Source organism: Pongo pygmaeus, chromosome 2 (assembly GCF_028885625.2).
Source record: "Pongo pygmaeus isolate AG05252 chromosome 2, NHGRI_mPonPyg2-v2.0_pri, whole genome shotgun sequence".
NCBI lineage: Eukaryota > Metazoa > Chordata > Mammalia > Primates > Hominidae > Pongo > Pongo pygmaeus.
The window spans coordinates 191,674,162-191,696,398 of record NC_085930.1 but is presented as its reverse complement, the minus strand read 5'-3'; the positions used below and the strand labels follow the sequence as shown (position 1 = coordinate 191,696,398).

The 22,237-nt window shown below is 38.4% G+C and overlaps 1 pseudogene; it reads left to right on the top strand.

Moving 5' to 3' along the window:
• The first annotated feature begins 18,914 nt into the window (after window positions 1-18,914).
• LOC129032967 (eukaryotic translation initiation factor 4E-like) lies at window positions 18,915-19,569 on the top strand (annotated as a pseudogene).
• The last annotated feature ends 2,668 nt before the right edge of the window (window positions 19,570-22,237 follow it).

The following is a 22,237-nucleotide window of genomic DNA, read 5'->3' as shown; positions in this document are numbered from 1 at the left end:
TTTTTTTAACAGCATAAAGTACAAAGAAAGTGATAAAAAGTACACAAACTGCTCTAATTTAGTCTATGCAAGCAGCAGACAGTAAAATATAATGGTCTACTTATTCTTCTGTGATTGACAACCAATCCTTGGAGCAATTTGCACTCTGATCAGATAGCAGATTTTCTCCCATAACCTTGAGGTCCAAGTCTCTCTGCCCTTTATTGTGAAATTATCTGCCCTTTGACCCTTTGAAAAGATGGAGTCCCACATCTTCTAAAAGCCTTCCCTAAGTCCTGCACTGATGTGTACAGTAAATGACTGATTGTCTCCCTTATATGACCACGGCAGGCACAGAGAAATACTTAATTCATTTTAGCAAAACTTATCCTAATTGGAACTATAATCAAAGATAACTGGAATACTCCAGAAACTTACCTGGAGACCTGGATTTGGTGTCTTTTGAAGTTTTGGTAAAATAAGTAGCACCTTCTTTGTGCTTGTATTTTCTTTCCTTCCAATAGGGCAGTGAGGAAGAAAAAAAAAATTGAAAGGAAAGCTAAAGCATCTCTTCTTGCACAATCTTCCCTTCTCTCTTTCTCTGTAGCAGAAGGTGACACTGGGCTGCTGGGCTGGTTCAGAGGGTTATGCACATAAAGTCCTTATCACCTGTGCTATTTAAAGTGGAATGGAAAAGTGCAGCTGAAAACATCCTGGGGGAAGCATTCTCTCCTAGGGCAGCCAGGGTGCTTTTCATCTTCACCTGAAGGCAGCCCTCACCCAATTTAATGCATCATTTAGTTCAACATTAGTGAAAAAATCCTCCCCAGGCCTGCTCACAATGACCCTAGGGCTCCATAGAAAAAGACTGAGAAGGAGGGTTACCAGTTTTCACTTCCTTGGTTAGAAGTAGTAAAAGTAAACTGCAAACGTGGACATGGAGCCAAATGAGGAGGTTGAGGAGTGCAAGCTTTAAATGACAGAAAAGTGCTTTCTTTAAAGCTTCTGGGTCCTACCACCCAGCAGATAGGAGGAGAGCCTCGGATATAGTGACAGGTATGTAGGAAGGAAAGAAGGAAGGGAGGAAGAAGGAAGGAAAGAAAAATTACGGAGAACCCACTATGTTAAGTCTTTTGGCATTCTATCAGCTTCACAATACCATTTATGCTTTTATTAGTCAATTGTAATTTTACAGAGTAGCAAACAAATACTCCAAAGAGTTGGGTAATTTCTCCAAAAACGCACACTAGCAAGGACAGGAACAGGAATTGAACCTAGATTATTTGTCCCAGTCTTTCCCTTTGCCCCTTTCAGGTGACTTTGTTGTTCAGCGTTGACTCCAGGATTTCTACTTGAAACTAGGCCAGAGTTCAATCTGTGGGAGACCTCAGCATCCCCCAACTGGGAGCTTAAGGCCAGACCAGTTAACTAGAGCTTATCTTCAGAGATGTTCAGGGGAGATGCCACTCATACCTGCTGGGAGGAAAAGAACAGGTACAGTATGGCTGTCTGTGAGTGGGGCTGTAGCACTAATATGTCTCTATCATGGGGACACCTGCCAGCCATAATATTGGCCCTACAGTTCAAAGTAAGTCAAAAGCCCATTGCTAATTTCTTTATGCTTTCTAAATCTGAAAAAAAAAATCATTAAATGGCAAGACTCTGGTTGCTCGTTCTGCTAAACTGTACATTGTGTCCCTGTCTTCAACAAATGTGTGCTTTGGGATTATCATAATTTTGAAATTTAGTTTGATGGTTCTTTAAGTTGGTCATGCTTTATCTTGCTTAGAGTAACTTGCTACAGAACTTCATGCCGTCATTTGATGGGTTTACTGTGGTTTGAAAGCAGAGTCATGTCCCTCTCAACTGATCATCCTCCTTAATATCTGTGTGATTCACTACAACAAGATGCAGTTTAATGCTATCTGCCAAAATTGCGAATGATGTATGTGCACCAGGACATCTCTTGCCTCTTGTTATACAGTTTTGAACCCAATGTTTGGAAGTTCTTTTGTGATTTGTCATTTAAGCAAAATATAGAGAGACTAGGCTATCTTCTTTTATTATTATTATTATTATTATTTTAGTTTTTTATTATTATTATACTTTTAAGTTTTAGGGTACATGTGCACAATGTGCAGGTTAGTTACATATGTATACATGTGCCATGCTGGTGTGCTGCACCCATTAGCTCGTCATTTAGCATTAGGTATATCTCCTAATGCTATCCCTCCCCCCTCCCCCCACCCCACAACAGTCCCCAGAGTGTGATGTTCCCCTTACTGTGTAGAAGAGAGGATAGTTTCAAAGTGTGTAAAAGACACTTGCAGAGAAATTCGAAGTAATTGGATTTGCTACACTGATATTTTAGTATGGTAAATTAAACTCTTTCTTATAAAAACTTCTATGATAATTGCTGACATAATTTTAAAAAATAATTTAAACTAGTGGTCCAAGAATTTTGAGTTACCTGACTCTGGTCAAATGCCAAGTTCAACATTTATTAGTTGTGTATTCTTGGGCAAGTTACACGAGTTTGCTAAGTCTTATACTTAACATCTGTAAAATGGGATATTAACACCTACTTAAGGAGTTTACTTAGGGAGATGAGGGTTAAATGAAATAAATTGACTAGTGTTTGCACTCAGTAAAAGACATTCATTACATGGAATTTATTATTATTAATCCTAGAGTGCAGTGTGCATTTTTCAGTGTTTTGACTACCTGGGATTTGGTGATATTATTCTGAATTTAAAACTCTCACAACCACAAAGGGCAGTAATCATAACGTACAAATATATTTTTTTTAACATGGAGATGTTTGGAAATGGAAATCAGCCAACCTCCTAATCTGATAATTCTAATGGAAATGGGAATCCATGAAGATTGTTATATTAAATCTTTACATACAGACAAGCCCCTATATACAATGCAGATGTTATGATAGATGTCAGTACTGGTATTAAGGTATGCTTCATGTTCGCATTACTAATACACTATGATTAATTCAAATAAATATACCAAGAATATATAGTAGTGTAATTTTCTACTTCCTCACCAAAAGAATTATATGTGTCTTGTGTTTAAAGAACTCTCCTGCTAAAATTGATGGAAGATATCACATGGCAAATATAATGGTTTTTACCAGAACATGGTAAATGGTTTTTTACTGTGGAACATTAAAAATATCTCATAAAGGAAATTATTTTGATGTTAAAGGAGGAACTAAATAGCTACACACAAAATAACACCCATCAGAGGTTTGTTACATATGAATTTTATCTATGCTTTTTTAGGTGTATTTGTGTTTTTAATGGCTACTATGTCTTTAGATAATGAGTTCTCTGAGCAGTTACCTAGTGAGTTGGATAAAACACAGGTTTCATATTTAAATGTGCACTTATTTGGTAAGTAACTAAGGCTTCTTAGATTCACTTGCTTCTTCTGTAATTATGGATGGGGGTGCCTTCCTGGTGATATCAAGTTTGTAGAGAGTTTGTCAAGTAAGATTGTCGAAATTAGAGGGTTCTGTGGACAGAGTACTATGTAATGTAAGAAATTCACTAACCTTGCTTTCTTCCTGGGTAAAATAAATCTCCTTGTAGTGTGCTACTTATTGTGCCTAGGGATATTCGTTAGAATTTGGTGAACAAATATATGTCAAAGACTTCATGTTTGAAAATTTCTTTAATGGATATGATGAAAAGTAAAAGAGCTAAAGATGCTACCGTTGTCTGCAGATTGACTAGAGATTACCAGTGACTTTTAAAATGCAATTTATGACAAATTTTTTTCATGTATTTCTTTCCCCTAAAACCTTTCTGTTACTGCTTGTATTAAGGAAATATGGAAAATGGGACAATTCACATTGTCCTCAACTGAAATATATTACCTGTTTTACATTTATTCCATCTGAACAAAATTAATTATAATTTAATTTCCTTTCACTTTTCAAGAACTTGACCCTTAAGTAAATAAGAAATGGATCTGCTTGATTTTTAAGTTTATTTAATAATGTTTTCAAGGATAAATGTTCTTTAAGAATGGAATAGTAAATATAGGTTCCAAAGATCATTTGTATAATGCATGCATATAGTTCCCCAGTAGTTTCCTTCCTGATCCTCCAAATGATAAAAAAACCCAAATTTTCTGATTTTAAATATTTTTCGTTTCAGGTAGTCTCCATCAGTTTCCCTTTACAAGTATGATTAGTTCTATATATGGCTAACTTTTTTTTGGTCTTAATATTATCTGAATATCAATAGATATTTTTTGCTGATAGAAATAAGGACAACCAAAAAAAAAAAAGAAATAATTTGAGAATGAGGCAGAGAAAAGGGTTCTTTACAAATAGATGCTTTCTGGAGTGGAAATTCATAGTTTCAAAAGGAATTAAAGCACTTAATTAGGTGGGGAATGGCATAGTACAACACAGACTCAGACACTGATTTCCCTTTCTGAAACATCTTTCATGTTCCAGTTTTCTCTTTAATCCTCTGTACTAATGATGATTGACATCATTATTCATATTACTGGCTTTCCAAAGTGAACTGATATTTGGCATAACCAAAAAGGTACAATATCTAAAAGCACTAGGATATTTTAAAACCAATCTTCTCAAGAAGAGATGATTATGCTTTACAAGAGGAAATATTTCTACCATTAGCCTTATTTCACTAACAAGTTTCTGGCCAAGAAGAAAGCAATAAATACCTACCCATGCTCAACTAATCTCAAATAACTTTTTAACAATCCATTTGTTTTGAAGTGCCAAATGCATATTCAGGATGTCGCCTCCCTGCCATTTCTTTATCACTTTTGTTGGATTTACTAGTACAAAAGAAATATGTCTTACAAAATTACTCTTAATCACATGGATTGAGATCAATAGTAAAATAAAATATTACATGTTGTCAACTGAAACGTTTCATCACATTTAATCTAGCAGATCAGATTTGGGAGGCTACAAAATATGAACAATTCACATGAGAACAATGAATGGCAATTACTGAAGATGCTTGTAAGATACACTTTATCAGTTCATGCCCTTCTGTTTTTCTAAGAGATGTTATGGTCTACCATCTACTCTTTAATATTGTCCATAATATCATGATCAAGAAAATTTGAGTGGGAAAGACAAGATGCAAGTAATTTACATTATGATTATTAAATAATGAGTTCTCTCATTATTATTATTTTTAACAAATAATGCTAGTAAAAGTTCCTACTTGACTAGAGTTTTGACTAGTTGTGACAAACAGGATCTCTCATCAGAACTTTGAGTTTAAAAGAGATTAATTTCAAGCAGATGAGTACTTCCTCCTGGAACAGCCTTCTCCAACCCGATGACCTTAGGGTTGAGTAGCTAAGCATATTTTTCTTACCTAAAAATAAAATCTAAGTTTTTTCCTTCCTTCCTTCCTTCCTTCTTTCCTTCCTTCCTTCCTTCCTTCCTTCCTTCCTTCCTTCCTTCCTTCCTTCTTTCCTTCCTTCCTTCCTTCCTTCCTTCCTTCCTTCCTTCCTTCCTCCCTCCCTCCCTCCCTCCCTCCCTCCTTCCCTCCCTCCCTTCCTTCCTTCTTTCCCTCCCCCATTTTTTGGGGGTAATTTCTGGCTTTTGCTTTTCATATCCCATTCTGTTCACCTACAAAATGAAAATAGACTCACTGACCTGATGTAATCAAATGCTGGAAGTCAATAAAAGTACAGCGAAGAAATTGAGGTTGGATTAAATTGAATGAGAGTTTGGGTCTAAAGTAAATATGAGAGTAGACCTAAAAGGAAATTTATAAACTTTCTCTTTCTTTAATATTGTGATAGGCAGAATAATGCTCTCCACCTTACCCCAAATATGTCTGTGTCTTAATCCTTGGAGCCTATGAGTATGTTACATTACATGGCAAAGGAAAATTAAGATTGTAGCTAAAATTAAGGTTGCTAATTTGGTGATTTTATGATAGAGAGATTATACTGGATTATCTAGACAGACTGGTATACTTGCAAAAGTCTTTAAAGGTAGAAGAAGAAGACTGAAGAGGGGTCAGTGTGATATGATGTGAAAAGAAGTTGATCTCCTGTTGCTGGTTTTGAGGATGGAGGAAGGCATCATAAACCAAGAAAAGCAGGAAGCCATCAGAAACTGGAAAAGTCAAGAAAACAGATTCTCCCCCAGAGTCTACAGCAGGGAATTCACCTCTGCTGACACCTTCATTGTGGCCCAGTGAGACCTGTGCTGAACTTCTAACCTGTAGAACTGTAAGATAATAAATGTATGTTTTAAGCCACCAAGTTTCTGATAATCTGTTGCAGCAGCAATAGAAAACAAATACAAAATATATTCTCTTTCCTATAGTAATTTCTCTTTAATAACTTTTGGTGAGGAAGAATTTGTAAGGGAATATATTTATCCTAACTTTTGGCTTATAGTAGAGGAATTGGCTAGAATGAGTCAGAAATTATATTTTCTGTTACCCTTGAAACCAGCATGTTTGCAGAATGAAAGTTTTTATTGTTTTTCTGCAGCGTTTTATTTATTATTTAATTAATTAATTAATTTATTTTTGAGGCAGGGTCTCACTTTGTCACCCCGGCTGGAGTGGAGTAGTGGCACAATCACAGCTCACTGCAACTTCAACCTCCTGGGTTCCAGCCATCTTCCTGCCTCAGCCTCCCACATAGCTGGGACTATAAGCGTGCACCACCATGCCTGGATAATTTTTAAATTTTGTTTTGTGTAGAGATGGGGTTCCACTATGTTGAACTTGGCTCCTGGGCTCAGGTGATTCTCCTATCTCAGCCTCCCAAAGTGTTGGGATTACAGGCGTGAGCCATGGTGCTCAGCTCTGCAGCATTTTATATCCTATTTGCAAGAGCTGTGTGGACTTTCATTGGCTTCTTTCTTACTCTGGTTTACCCTGGAAAGCAGAGATTGAGAAAAGAACTTGCATTCAGGTAGTTTTTTCAGGAAGTGACCCAAGGAATCAACAGATAGAAGCAATTGTCATTGGCTCACATCACCCATTGAGGGTTGCCTTGAGTGGTGATCTCCCCTGCACTTGAGCTGTGCATGCATCCATGCCCAGTAAACTCCTGTGGGTATCCCACTTCTTCGGTACCCGAAAAATGCCACAGCAGGCCAATGATATGCCTGATTGGAAATATGTGGTCAGTATAGGAACTCTTTACCCCTTTTACCAAGTAATTGTTCACCACAGCCACAAATGCAAATGGCAACTGAAATAAGACTGAGAGGAAGTGAGGCGGAACATAAGAGGCATCTGATTCAATCCATTCTCTGCATATGTTAAGAATGATTTGTCACTGAGTCTTCAAAGTGTTGGCAGCTGCAATCACTCCAAAAAGGAGCTTAATACAAAGGATTAGTGTAATAAGCTTCAATCTCCACTGCTGCAACTGAATCTGAGGTCATAATTGGTATTCATCATCTAGCTTCTCCAACACCCATTCTAGATTTCCCTCACCCTTGCCCAGCACTTCAGTTCCTCTAGAATGCCTGCTTGGTGGCATGCCATCTCCATCCTTGAGGGATCTGAGCTCTTAGCTTCCTTGTCCTTACTGGGCTGTGATTGCTAAAATTGGCTATTGACCAGTATCACTTTGCATAGAAGTACCCAGAGACCCCCAGTGAACCCCCGTATTTCAGATTCTCTCTGTTCTCATTGTATGGTAAGAAACCCTACTCCCCAAGATAATCACATTTGCTTACCTCCTCTTTGCTTGTTAGGTCACTGGCATGAGGAACCCAAAGCAGAGGCAGGCGGTAGTCATAGTTGCTGCCTCATTGAGATTCTTATCATTTCCTTTCAGTGAAAGCAGTACTCCTCTGGGTATCAGGACATCTGAATCCTATAAAACCTAAAGATACAGGGACAAGAAGCACACATTCTGTAAGTAGACCACTGAGAATCCACTGGGAATGATGGTGAGAGGGTCAAACAACTATATAGACCTGTTTATTTTAGTTACTGGGGGAATAGCACCACTATTTGTTTAATTATTTGTTTAATGGTGGACAATGTCCCAACTTCACAGAGGTCTTTGCCGTGAGTTAGCACCTTAATTGAACCTTTAATAAGCAATTCCATCATTATAAGTAGGTGAATTTTTTTCAGGTGATGCACTATATGGTAGAAATAATGAATCATTTGGTCATGAACTGATTGTTGCAAACTTTTCTCTGTAAAATGGAACCCTTGATTTTTAGTGATAATATGTGGGAATCCATATAATCAACAAGGTACTTTATATGCCTTTGAATGGTGGTGCTGTCAGACATGGCAGACAGGAATATCAAAGCCATATAGGAGTAAGTATCAACTCCAGTAAGGATGAATCATTGCCCCCTCCAGGGTGGAAGGGATTTGATGTAATCAACCTGCTACCGAGTGTTTGGCTGATCTTAGGTTTTGCTGCTTTATCAAAGAATTCATGCCAGGTTGTTAACAGTTTGGCAGGTTGTGTATTCAACAGCAGCCTTAATAAGTGGGAGCCCTTACTGTTGGGTTCTTCCATGCACAGCCTCTATTCCTGTTACCGTTGGTACTTCATTATTGGATCTAATAGATAAACACATTGGGTGGTCAAGGACAGTGGCTGTCTGACATCCACAGGATGAGTCATCCTGGTTGTCTGGTGTCTCCTCTGACTTTGATATTCTCTGGTGGGCAGTAGCATGAGATCTGTGCCCACTTCAATGGGTCTGTCACTTGCTTCTCTAGACAATTTTTTCCTCTCTGATCTTCCAAATTGGTTCTTTCCAGGCCCTGACCAACCAACCAAGCTGTTTGCCAATACTCAGGAGTCCATGTATGTCCTTCTTAAGCTACTTCTTCTTGCATAAAAAGTAAATAATCAAATTTACTGCTCTCAGCTCTGTCCACTGGAAGGACTGTCCCTCACAATCGACATTTAGATCCATCCCTAAGTGGGGCTATGGTGCAACAGAAGTCCATTTTCAGTTTGTACTGACATAGTATATACAACCCATCTGTGAACTGAGACTGAGATTTTTTTCTCCTCCATCAGCTGACTGTATAAATACTTCCCATGCCCTAACAAGATTTTAGTTGTGAGTTGATGTTCAGACATTGATGACATAGAGTTAGGTGGTGTGAATATCGGAAGTCCTGCTCATGTAGCATTTTTGTATTCTCTGGCTCTGCTTGGTCCTGATTTTTAACCATTTCTATACTATGATGGATTGCTGCTGTATTTGTCTGTCATTATGATTTGGTATATCTAAACGGCCAGTTCATTATGGGCAGCAAAACTTACCTAGCCATTTGGTCAGACAGTCTTTGTAAAGGCTCAGTAGCAGCCAGGGGCTGCTTCGCAAAAAACGAATGTAGTTTATGCCACAGAAGATGAGGTCTTCCTCCAAAATATAAAGGACCTTTCTGCTCTGGTTTTGTATTGGCATTTTCCAGAGACCCTACACCTGTGTTTACTATGGATCAATATTCACCATGGATATGGGTAGTGCCACGGATCCTGTTGATTATATAGTTTGAAGAGTAAGGCAGCTTACAGTGCTGCCTGGATTTGCTGTTGAGCCCTCTTTTTGCTCTGAATGCTATTGAAACCGTGAGCCTTCCAAGTTACCCAACAAATAAACAGTAGTACTCCTCAGAGCAGTATATGCTGTCTCTGAAATCCAAAAGAGATGACTAAACACTCTGTCTTTTTCTTAGTAGTGGGGAATGTGAGATGAATCAACTTATTTTTTATTTCAGAGATGTTATCTTAGACAAGCCCCAGATTCTTGGACTCCTAAACACTTCATCAAATATTATAAAGCAAGTGTGGTAAGATGTTAATTATAAAATCTAGGTGGCAAAAGCAAGACTAAGCAAAAAGAGCAAATCTGGAGGCATCACATTACCCGGCTTCGAACTATACTATACGGTCATAGTCTCCAAAACAGCATGATCCTGGTGTAAAAATAGGCACATAGACCAATGGAACAGAATAGAGAACCCAGAAATAAACCTACATACTTACAGCCAACTGATCTTTGACAAAGCGAACAAAAACATAAAGTAGGAAAAGGACACCCTATTTAACCAATGGTGCTGGGAGAATTGGCTAGACACATGTAGAAGAATGAAACTGGATTCTCATCTCTCACCTTATACAAAAATCAACCAAGATGGATCAAAGACTGAAATCTAAGATCTGAAACCATAAAGATTCTAGAAGATAACATTGGAAAAACCCTTCTAGACACTGGCTTAAACAAAGATTTTATGACCAAGAACCCAAAAGCAAAAGTAACAAAAACAAAGATAAATAGATGGGACTTAATTAAACTAAAAAGCTTCTGCACAGCAAAAGAAATAATCAGCAGAGTTAATCGGCAACCCACAGAGTGGGAGAAAATCTTCACAATCTATACATCTGACAAAGGACTAATATCCAGAATCTACAACAAACTCAAACAAATTAGCAAGAAACAAACAAACAAACAAGCAATCCTATCAAAAAGAGGGCTAAGAACATGAATAAACAATTCTCAAAAGAAGATATACAAATAGCCAACAAGCAAATGGAAAAATGCTCAATACCACTAATTATCAGGGAAATGCAAACCAAAACTGCAATGTGATACCAACTCAGTCTTTCAAGAATGGCCATAATCAAAAATAAAAATATAATAGATGTTGGCCTGGATGTGGTGGAAAGAGAACACTTTTACACTGTTGGTGGGAATATAAATGAGTACAACCACTATGGAAAACAGTGTGGAGATTACTTAAAGAGTTAAAAGTAGAACTACCATATGATCCAGCAATCCCACTATTGGGTATCTACCCAGAGGAAAAGAAGCCATTATGTGAGAAAGATACTTGCACATGCGTGTTTACAACAGCACAATTTGCAATTGCAAAAGTATGTAACCAGCCCAAATGCCCATCAATCAACGAGTTGATAAAGGAAATGTGGTATATCTATGTGCGTGTGTGTGTGTGTGTGTGTATATATATATATATATATACACATACACACAAACATACCATGGAATACTACTCAGCGATAAAAAGGAATGAAATAATGGCATTTGCAGCAACCTGGATGGAATTGTTGACTATTATTCTAAGTGAAGTAACTCAGGAATGAAAAACCAAACATCATATGTTCTCATTCATATGTGGGAGCTAAGCTGTGAGGATGCAAAGGCATAAGAATAATACATTGGACTTTGGGGACTCAGGGGAAAGGGTAGGGGGTGGCTAGAGATAAAAGACTACACATTGGGTACAGTGAACACTGCTCGGGTGATGGGTGCACCAAAATCTCAGAAATCAACACTAGAGAACTTATTCATGTAACCAAACACCACCTGTTCCCCAAAAACCTATTGAAATAAAAATTAAAAATTTTTAAAATTCTCGATAAAAATCTAGATGGTGAATACTCAGAAGTTCACTGTAAAGCCATCTCAACTTTTCTGTATGTTTGAAATGTTTATAATAAAATAAAAGGAAAAACTGTTTGTTGATATGTCAGACACCTGAATCTTTATAGGCCTTCTCTTCTACCTGTGCTATGCATGTATCTAATTAGCACTAAATAAAATTGCATTGTCTGGATGTACCACAGTTTATTTATCCATTTACCTATTGAAGGGTATCTTTATTGCTTCCAAGTTTTGGCAATTATAAATAAGGCTGCTATAAACATTCATATACAGGTTTCTGTATGCGCATGAGTTTTCAGTTCCATTGGATAATACCAAGAAATGTGATTGCTGGATCATATGGTTGCATCTAGTTTGCTATCTTAGCTAAGGTATGGGGTGAAATTATGGGAGCTTCCCCTTGGTGCTTTTTACCATAATAACTCTTACTTAATAGGTCAGGGAACCAATGAAAGGCCTTTTAAAAGTGTTTACCCTGTGGTAACAGGGTAAATACTTGAGCCCATTGGACTCAGTGTGAGACGGTCTTGAGCCAATTCCTTTAAAAGAGTAAATATACACCAGGCATGGTGGCTCACACTTGTAATCCCAGCATTTTGGGGGGCTGAGGTGGGTGGATCACCTGAGGATAAGAGTTCGAGACCAGCCTGACCAACATGGAGAAACTCCGTCTCTACTAAAAATACAAATTAGCCGGGTGTGGTGGCACATGCCTGTAATCCCAGCTACTCAGGAGGCTGAGGCAGGAGAATCGCTTGAACTCGGGAGATGGAGGTTGTGGTGAGCCGAGATCAAGCCATTGCACTCCAGCCTGGGCAACAGGAACAAAATTCCGTCTCAAAAAAAAAAAAAAAGTAAATATACACTGTGGGAAAGAGAATACTGAGAACTTTCAAGTCCAGTTGGATAAAGAGACTAAGCTGTTTCTTGTACCAGGAGATCCAAGATGCCTTCATGGCTCTGTGGAATGGTTAACTTAAGGATTCCAGATGATAATTTAAGCTTCAGTTTTCTCCTTTAACATGAAAATATTAATTACACCTATTTCATTGGGTTACAATAAGGATAAATGAGATAATTCTGGCATTTAGCATATTCTCAATTCATGCTAGCTATAGTGTTAATACTAGAGCTAATGTTGCTACTTTAAAAATATGTTTCTTAGAATTGTCTCCATAAAAGAAAATACTAACAAACGACAGAAGGAGGAGACACAGAAGAAAGGGGAGAACAGAAAGGAGGGGAAAACATAAAAAGTATAAAGAAAAAAGAAAGAAAGAAAGAAAGATATAAAAACAAAAGAAAATGATTTTAAAATGACAGAAAGAAAAGAAAGAAAGGGAGAGAAAGAGACTTCAGCTACCAGGGTGCTATGAGTAAAGGTATGAAACATGCCAGAGACCATGTGAAAACAAATGTTTTTCTGAATGTACTATAAGACTGTTGCATATTTCAACAACTGAGCACTGGCTTTGGCTCAAGTAAAGCCAAAGGTTCAGGTTTAAAACTATAGTCATGAGAGTGACACCACCAGCATGGCAAACAGAAGCTTCTGAGTCTCCCTCCACCCACAGATGCACCAAATAAACATCTATCCATGGATTGATTCCCTCTGAGAGAAAGTCAGAGACCAGTTGAGAGACTCCTACCCACTGAGCAACTAAAACAGGTAGGAGACGCCCAGGTGCACTTGGGCACAGACCTCACCCTGGGCACTATGCCATAAAATTGGAAAAGGAGTCTCCAACTCCCAGTTTCTCCCCATGGAGAAGAGTGTCTGGACCTCACACAGAGGGCCTTGACCTCATGCTTGACTGTTGTTTTATACACAGCGGGGATTAGACACACACGTGTCCCCCCAGGCTATAGGAAATAAAGTGGTGGTCTTATATGGATTTTCATTCACCTCCAGGTATTTCATCCCCTAGTATCAGTGCACAGAAGAGGCTTTAAAAAAAACCACAGCCCTCTATTGCCTACTCTCACCATAAAACACTTTCAGTGGCTGCCAGGCAGGCAAGTGGCCTGGCTTCAAGTTAACTTGCATTGTAGAGTTAAAGAGACAGCCAATTCCAGACACCAGTCTGGAAGGAGTTTGCACCCATACTAAGCACGCCAACTTTTACCACATCCACCTAAAAGACTGTATCATTAAACTCATGGCTGTTGGAGCAGAGAGGGCTAGCATACACACATCTCCCTGGATAGCAAGAAAGAAATAGTGTCTTTAAACATGCATGCAAGCATGATCAAGGACTTCATCCCTCTGGAGTGGTGCAGAGAAGGGGCCTAAAAAATGCAACTCCCTGTTTCTCCACCAGAAGGGGTTTAGGACACACACCGAGAGCACCAAATTGTTAAAGCTTCCTCTTGAAGGGCTCTGTCCTAAACCTAGCAGCTCTGGGAACAGAAGGAAATAAACATATATGAGTCTTCCCTGATCCCAGAACAAAGAGGTGATTTTAAATGGGCATCCAGATACTTTCAGGGGCTATAACCCCTTGGGGCAGTGCAGAAAAGAAGCAGGCACATGGAGCTCTCCCTTTCTCTTCATAAGGGGCTTACCACACCCACATTCAGTGGCTACTGGACAGCTTGGCCTCTAATAAACTTGCATCAGGGAGCCCGTGAGGCAAGCAAACAGTAGCCCTCCATTAGCTGAAGCCAGAGCTTGGCACTTATCTCCCTGGCTTGCCACAGAGATAAATTCAGGCCTATCCAGTCTTTCTGGGAGGAGTTTGGACATGCACCATGTGACACAACTTCCATAGCTCCCACCCAAGGGACTGTTTCCTTAACAATCTTCCTCTGGAAGTTCAGAGGACTTTACTATTTGGAGTAACCCGAGGCCATAGAAAACAAACAGGTGGATGTATAACAGGCCTACTCCCAGAAGCTATCTTTCCAGGATCAGAATGTGCAGCCTGAACACAAGTCCAGGCATTTGCCACAGATCTTCTCCTGGACTAGTCCAGAGAGAGTAGGATATAGACACCTGAACCCATCCTCACTGTGAGACAGAAAGATTTGGAACTCACACCCACTCCCCCAAGCTTTCCAGCTACATCTAAAGAGTCTGGCTTCCCTCAAACTGGTCTTGGAATACTGACAAGACATGGTACATCCTAAGTTTTAGGGGACTATATTAGTCCATTTTCACATTGCTGATAAAGGCATACCCTGAACTGGACAATTTAAAAAAAAAAAGAGGTTTATTGGGCTTACAGTTCCATGTGGCTGGGGAGGTCTCACAATCATGGTGGAAGGTAAAAGGCATATCTCACATGGTGGCAGACAAGAGAAGAGGGCTCGTTCAAGGAAACTCTCATTTTTATATAACCATCAGATCTTGTGAGACTTATTCACTATCATGAGAACAACACAGGAAAGACCTGCCCCAATGATTCAATTACCTCCCACTGGATCCTTCCCACAACATGTGGAAAGTCAAGATGAGATTTGGGTAGGGACACTGCCAAACCATATCAATCTACCACTGACCCCTCCCAAATCTCATGTCCTCACGTTTCAAAACCAATCAAGCCTTCCTAACAGTCCTCCAAAGTCTTAACTCATTTCAGCATTAACTCAAAAGTCCACAGTCCAAAGTCTCATCTGAGACAAGGCAAGTCCCTGCTACCTATGAGCCTGTAAAATCAAAAGCAAGTTAGTTACTTCCTAGATACAATGGGGGTACAGGTACAGGCATCGGGCAAATACAACCATTCCAAATGGGATAAACTGGCCAAAGCAAAATGGCTACAGGCCCCATGAAAGTCCAAAATCCAGCAGGCCAGTCAAATCTTAAAGCTCCAAAATCATATCCTTTGACTCCATGTCTTACATCCAGGTCACGCTGATGCAAGAGGTGGGTTCCCATGGTCTTGGGCACTCTTCCCCTGTGGCTTTGCAGGGTACAGCCTCTCTTCCGTTGCCTTAATAGGCTGGCATTGAGTGTCTGTGGCTTTTCCAGGTACATGGTGCAAGCTGTCAGTGGATCTACTATCCTGGGGTCTGGAGGACGTGGCCCTCTTCTCACAGCTCCTCTAGGCGGTGCCTCAGTAGGGACTCTGTGTAGGGCTTCCCTTCTGCACTGCCCTAGCAGAGTTTCTCCATGAGAGCTCTGCCCCTGCAGCAAACTTCTGCCTGGGCATCCAGGCGTTTCCATACATATTCTGAAACCTAAGCAGAGGTTCCCAAACCCTAATTCTTAACTTCTGTACACTTGCAGGCTCAACCCCGTGTAGAAGCTGCCAAGGCTTGGGGCTTGCACCCTCTGAAGCCATGGCCCAAGCTCTATGTTGGCTCCTTTCAGCCTTGAGTGGAGTGGCTGGGATGCAAGGCACCACGTCCCTAGGCTGCACACAGCATGGGGACCCTGGGCCTAGCTCAGGAAACCACTTTTTCCTCCTAGGTCTCTGGGTCTGTGATGGGAGGGGCTTTCATGAAGACCTCTGACATGCCTTGGAGAAATTTTCCCCATTGTCTTTGTGATTAACACTCAGTTCCTCATTACTTATGCAAATTTCTACAGCCAGCTTGAATTTCTCCTCAGAAAATGGGATTTTCTTTTCTATGGCATTGTCAGGCTACAAATTTTCCAAACTTTTATGCCCTGTTTCCCTTTTAAAACAGAACATCTTTAACAGCATCAAGTCACATCTTGAATGCTTTGCTACTTAGAAATTTCTTCTGCCACATACCCTAAATCATCTCTTTCAAGTTCAAAGTTCCACAGATCTCTAGGGCAGGGGCAAAATCCTGCCAGCCTCTTTGCTAAAACATAGCAAGAGTCACCTTTGCTCCAGTGCCCAACAAGTTCCTCATCTTGAGACCAACTCAGCCTGGATTTCATCGTCCATGTAATTATCAGCATTTTGGCCAAAGCCATTCAACAATTCTCTTGGGAGTTCCAAACTTTCCCACATTTTCCTATCTTCTTCTGAGCCCTCCAAACTGTTTCAACTTCTGCCTGTTACTCCAAACTCTGCCAAATCGCTTCCACATTTTCAGGTATCTTTTCAGCTGTGTCCCAATCCCGGTAACATTTTACTGTATTAGTCTGTTTTCATACTGCTGATAAAGACATACCTGAAATTGGACAATTTACAAAAGAAAGAAATTTATTGGACTTGCAACTCCATGTGGCTGGGGAGACCTCACAATCATGCCAGAAAGTGAAAGTCACATCTCACATGGCAGCAGACAAGAGAAGAGAGCTTATGTGGGGAAACTCCCATTTTTTATATAACCATCAGATCTTGTGAGACTTATTCACTATCATGAGAACAGCATGGGAAAGGACTGCCCCCAGTGATTCAATTACTTCCCACCAGGTCCCTCCTAAAACACATGGGAATTCAAGATGATATTTGGGTGGGGACACAGCTAAACCATATCAAGGACCATCAAAAACAGAGATAGCAATCTGGACAAACACAAGGATTAGAGAGGCATCTTAAAATCTCTGGCTGGATTAATTGGTGAAAACTTTCCCATACAAGCTTAGTCTAACAAGATGGAGAGGTAAATGTCTTATCTAATGTACAGAAATCAACACAGAGAATTAAGTAAAATGAAGAAATAGGGGAATATATTCCAAACAATAGAACAAGATAAATTTTCACAAAATGGACCCAAATGTAGTGGAGTGTTGTGATTTACCTGACAGGAAATTCAAAATAATGATCCTAAAGATGCCCACAGAGATCAAGACAGCAAGGCAAGAACAAAGATCTTCAACAAAGAGATAGAAAGTATAAAAGAGTACTAAACATAAATGAAAGATCTGAAGAATGCTATAACTGAACTGAGAAATTCAATGGAGGTGTTCAATGGTAGTAGTAGACTAGGTTAAGCAGAAGAAAGGATTGATGAACTTGAAAACAGATTACTGGACGTCATCCAATATGAGGAGCAAAAAGAAAAACATGAAAAAGAGTGAGGACAGCTTAAAGAGACTTATCAAACACCATCAAGAAGAACAACTTATGCATCATTGGTGTGCCAGCAGTAGAAGAAAGAGAGAAATGAACGGAAAACATATTCAAAGAAATAATGGCAGAAAACTTCCTAAGTCTAGAAAATAAATTAGAAAGATAGCTTTAAAAACCCTATAAGGATACTAAATAAGGTAAACACAAAGAGATCCACACCATGACATATCATAGTCAAACTGTCAACAGTTAAAGCCAAAGAGAAAGTGTTGAAAGCAGCAAGAATAAAAGCAAGTTATGACATATAGAGGAACCCCTATAAATCTATCAGTGGACTTCTCAGCATAAACCTTGCAAACCCGAATGGAATGGAATAACATATTCAAAATCCTAAAAGAAAAAGACTGCCAGTTAAGAATACTATATTCAGGCAATCTTGTCTTTCAAAAACAAAAGAGTGATAAAAACTTTCTCAGACAAAATCTGAGAGAATTTATTATACCAGATTTGCATTACAAAAAAACGCTAAAGGAAGTTCTTTAAGCTGAAGGACAAGGATGCTAATTAGTATCATAAAGTCATATGAAAGTATAAAACTCACTGGTAAAAGTAAGTGTGTTGTCAAATACAAAACACTTTAATACTATAATGGTGGTTGGTAAATTGATTATATCTGTACTATAAAGGTCAAAAAGCAACATTATTTTTAAAAGGCTATGATAATTTCCTATGGAATATATTACAAAAAGATGTACAGTGTGAAATCAAAAACATAAAATGTGGGAAGAAGGGAAGTAGAAGTGGCGAGTTTGTGTAAACAATAAAAATCAAGCTGTTCTAAGCATAAATAAATCTGTTATAAGAGGTTTTATGTAAGCCTCAGGGAAACCACAAAGAAAAAGCTGATAATAGATACACAAAAGATAAAAAGAAAAGAAACAAAGGATACCACTATAGAAAGCCATCAAACCACAAGGAAAAAAGCAAGAGAGAGAGAAGTGAACAAAAGATTTACAAACAACTAGAAAACAATTAACAAACTGAAAAGAATAAGTTCATATCTATCAATAATAACCTTGAATGTAAATGGATTAAATTCTCCAGTTAAAATGTAGAGTAATTGAATGGAGGCTGGGCGTGGTGGCTATCACCTGTAATCCCAGCACTTTGGGAGGCCAAGGCAGGCAGATCACTTGAGGCCAGGAGTTCGAGACAAGCCTGGCCAACATGGTGAAACTCCATCTCTACTAAAAATACAAAAATTAGCTGGGCGTGGTGGCGGGCGCCTGTAGTCTCAGCTACTTGGGAGGCTGAGGCAGGAGAATCGCTTGAACCCTGGAGGTGGAGGTTGCAGTGAGCTGAGATGATGCCACTGCACTCCAGCCTGGGCAACAGAGTGTGACTCCGTCTCAAAAAAAAAAAAAAAAAAAAGCATAGAGTAATTGAATGGATTAAAAAACAACAACCACAATAAAAACCACCCAAATATATACTGCCTACAAGAGGCTCTACCTTACCTGTAAAGACACACATAGATTGAAAATGAAGAGAGAGATCCATCAAAAATGGCGACTGTCGAACAGGAAACCACCCCTACTTCTAATCCCTTGACTACAGAAGAGGAGAAAACAGAATCTATTCAGGAAGTTGCTAACCCAGAACACTACATTAAACATCCTCTACAGAAGAAATGGGCCCTCTGGTTTTTTAAAAATGATAAAAGCAAAATTTGGCAAGCAAACCTGTGGCTGATCTCTAAGTCTGATATTGTTTGAAGACTTTTGGGCTCCGTACAACCATATCCAGTTGTCTAGGAATTTAACGCCTGGCTGTGACTACTGAGTTTTTAAGGGTGGTATTGAGCCTATGTGGGAAGATGAGAAAAATGAACTGGGAGGATGATGGCTAATTGCTTTGAACAAATAGCAGAGATGATGTGACCTCGATCGCTTTTGGCTAGAGACACTGCTGTGCCTTATTGCAGAATCTTTTGATGACTACAGCAATGATGTATGTGGCGCTGTTATTAATGTTAGAGCTAAAGGTGATAAGATAGCAATATGGACTACTGAATGTGAAAACAGAGAAGCTGTTACACATATGGGGAGGGTATACAATAAAAGGTTAGGGCTTCCTCCAATGATAGTGATTGGTTATCAGTCCCACACAGACATAGCTACTAAGAGTGGCTCCACCACTAAAAATGGGTTTGTTGCTTAAGTAGACACCTTCTGAGTATTCTCATAGGAGACTGCATCAAGCAGTCGAGATTTGGGAGCTGAACCAAAGCCTCTTCCAAAAGCAGAGTGGACTGTATTTAAATGTGATTTCCATCTAAATGTTGCTAAGATATAAGAGAAGTCTCATTTGCCTTTGTCTTGTACTTTGGTGTTCTTTTTTTTTGGCTAGCGTGTCCACTATCCCAATCAAAGAATTACAGTACACATCCCCAGAATCCATAAATGTGTTCCTGGCCCACTCTGTAATAGTTCAGTACAGTAGAATTACCATTAATTACATATGCATTTTACCTATCCACAATATTCAAAAAACAACTTGGCATTTACACACACAAAATACTGTTGATGTTCTATTGTATGCAGGCACATATTTTGTTGGTTTGAAAGATTATGATGCATATAGTTTTCTAGCAATTTTCTTTTTTTTTTACAGCATTGTCTTTGCTATACTCTTGCTGATGGCTACTAGATTATAATTTATTTGTTTTTCTACTTGATAACATTAGTGATTCTGATTTCAGTTTTTCATTTGTTTTGCTTTTGTTCTTTTCCTCATGTAACATTGGTGAAGGATCCAGGAATATGACACACAGGTGCAATAAACATTAGTTTTGTGCAAAAAATGAAAGAAAATGAAGAGATAGAAAAATATATTCTATGCAAATAAAACCCCTCCAAAAAAGCAGGAGTAGCTATACTTATATAAAATGAATTTTAAGTCAAAAATTGTAAAAAGAGATAAAGGTGGTCATTATATAATGGTAAAGGGATCAATTCAGCAAGGCGATATAACAATTGTAAATATCTATGCATCCAACACTGAACACCTAAATATTTAGAGCAAATATTAATAGATCTAGAGGAAGAGATAGACTGGCAATACAATAATAGTAGGGAGCTTTGCCACCTCACTTACAGCAAACAACATATCATTCAGACAGAAAATAAAAATACAACATTAGAGTGAAACTACACTCCAGACCAAATGGCCCTGACATTTACAGAATATTTCATCCAACAGCTGCAGAATATGCATTTTCTCATCAGCACATGGAACATTGTTATGCCACAAAATAAGGCTTAGAAAATTAAAAAAAATGCAAATAATAACAATTTTATTTTCTGATCACAATAGAGCAAAACTAAAAGTCAATAACAAAAGGAATTTTAGAAACTATACAAATACATGGAAATTAAACAGCATGCTTGGAAATGACCAATGGGTCAATCAAAAAATAAATAAAGAAATTTAAAATTTTTTTGAAACAAATGAAAATGGAAACAATATACAAAAACCTATGGGATACAGCAAAAGTAGTACTAAGAGAGAAGTTTATGGCAATAAACAAATACATAAAAAATAGAAATATTTCAAATAAACAACCTAATGATTTCCATTTCCTCGAGAATGGAAAAGCAAAAACAAACCAAATGAAAAATTATTAGAAGAAAAGGAACATAAAGATCAGAGCAGAAGTAAATGAAATCGAGATAAAAATACAAAAGATCAGTGAGCTAAACAGTTGTTTTTTGAAAAGATAAGCAAAATCAACAAACCTTTAGTTAGAAAGTGAGAATAATAGAGAAGATTCATATGAATAAAATCAGAGATGAAAAAAGAGACATTACAACTGATGCCACAGAAATATAAAGGATAATTAGAGACTATTACAAACAACTATATGGCAACAAGTTGGAAAACCTAAAAGAAATGAATCACTTTCTGGACACATACAACCTACCAAGTTAGAATCATGAAGAAATAGAAAAATTGAACAGATCAATCACAAGTAACAAGATTGAATCAGTAATCAAATGTCTCTTAACAAATAGAAGTCCAGGACTAAACGGCTTCACTGCTAAATTCTACCAAACTTTTAGAAAACTAATTCTAATTCTTCTCAAGTTATTCGAAAACATTGAAGGAGAGGGAATTCTTCAAAACTTATTCTGGGAGGCCAGTGTTACCCTGATAACAAAACCAGGCAAGGACACAACAACCACAAAAAAACAAACAGCAACAACAAAAAACCTATGGGCCAATATCTCTGGTGAACACAGATGCAAAAATCCTTAACAGAATACTAGCAAACCAAATCCAACAGCACTTGAAAAAGATTATACATGATGATCAAGGGGGTTTTATCCCAAGGATGCAAGGCTGGTTTAACCTATGCAAATCAATAGATGTGATACATCACTTCAACAGAATGAAGGACAAAAGCTATACGATAATCTCTACAGATGCAAAAAAAATGATTTGATAAAATTCATTATTGTGTCACAATAAAAAGTCTCAAATTAGTTATAGAAGGAACATATCTCAAAACAATGCATGCCATATACAATAAATCCATAGATAACATCATACCGAATGGGAAAAAAGCCTTTTCTCTAAGATCTGGAACAAGACAAGAATGCCCACTTTTACCACTTTTATTTAACATGGTGCTAGAAGTCCTAGCCAGAGCAGTTAGGCACGAGCAAGAAATAAAGGACATCCAAATTGGAAAGGAGGAAGTCAAATTATCTGGTTTGCAAATGCCATAATTTAATACTTAGAAAAGCCTAAAAATTCACCAAAAACTCTTACAACTAATAAACAAATTCAGTAAAGTTTCAAGATACAAAATCAGGATGCAAAAATC